A 1,431-nucleotide genomic window follows, 5' to 3' on the forward strand; every position below is an offset into this window, starting at 1 on the left:
ATTTGTAACAAATAGAAAATACGAACAATATACACTTTGAATTATCAATTATAAGATTAGATTCAGAACTAAAGTTATCTTCATTTTATGTATATAGCGATTCACCTTGGAACAATTTGGTTCCTGAAATTGAAAAAATAAACTGTATTGATCAACTTTATAAAAACTAGTTCAATATCACCCAAACAAATTTGGTTTATTGTGATTCCAATTTTTGGACTGATTTTCGATTTTTCTAGATTGTTGTGGATTTGAATACCCCTAATACAAAAGATTAGTTGAAAATGATTAGAAATGACATATTCTTGTATGAAAACTTTCTTATAAATATTCAACTACAATGATGACAAATAATGTTTTTTTCTTCAAAAAATATATATTGCATTTAGTATCCATGTATGTTAAAGTCAATTTGATAATTATATAATTTAAATTTAGAGTGTATTAATTATAAATTATTAATATAAAAATTTATACATAGTCAGTGCATCGTCTATTATTTATTTTTATTACTTTTTGTAAGAGTAATACAAATAAAACATCCATATCTATATGAAAATGACAAGTTTAGTATACTTTCGAGTGAATTTCACATAAAAACATCAAAAGTAACAAGAAAGTGTTAATAATAAGTAATAGGATTTTTAAGAAATAGCAAACTTGAAGAATATTAGCTTTGAATTATAAGTTACAAGATTAGATTCAAAACTAAAGTTTACTTCATTTTATGTATATATCAGTTCACTTTGGAATAGTCTAGTTCCTAAAATTGAAAAAATAATTGTATTGATCAGCTTTATAAAAAGTAGCTCAATATCACCCAAAAACATTTGGTTTATTGCGATTTCAATTTTTTGGACTGATTTTCGATTTTTCTAGATTGGTGTGAATTTAAATACCCCTAATACAAAATATTAGTTGAAAAGATATATTCTTGTATGAAAACTTACTTAAGAATATTCAACTACTATGATGAAATGCTTTTTTGAACACAAAAAATTCTCTTCTAGGGCTTTGAGTGGCTCCACCATTCTTGGAATATCTCCAATCTTCTGGGAAGCCTTTCTCCCGTTACACTCATGAGTTCAACAACACGTCTTATTCCTTGGAGCATCTTGGGAGACTTGGATAAGGATTCTAAACCTGAGAAAGTAACGAGACCCGTCCCTCCAGCCACCGCAAGCAAGAAGTCCTTTGCACAAGCTTTGAGATCCTCTTGTGACATAGCTACCTCTCAACTACCTCAACCCTGTATCAAAGGGGATGCTATTGCAATCAAAATTCACGAAGAAGATTACCAAGCAGGTTTGCTAAGATGCAAAAGCCATCTTCATGGCATAATTATTTTGTCTAAGGGAGACACACCACTTAAGTTTGTGGAGCTAAAGAGCAAACTAACATCAATGTGGAGCATGATTGGAAAATAGTCAA

This window comes from Lupinus angustifolius, chromosome LG03 (genome assembly GCF_001865875.1).
Source record: "Lupinus angustifolius cultivar Tanjil chromosome LG03, LupAngTanjil_v1.0, whole genome shotgun sequence".
Classification (NCBI taxonomy): Eukaryota; Viridiplantae; Streptophyta; class Magnoliopsida; order Fabales; family Fabaceae; genus Lupinus; species Lupinus angustifolius.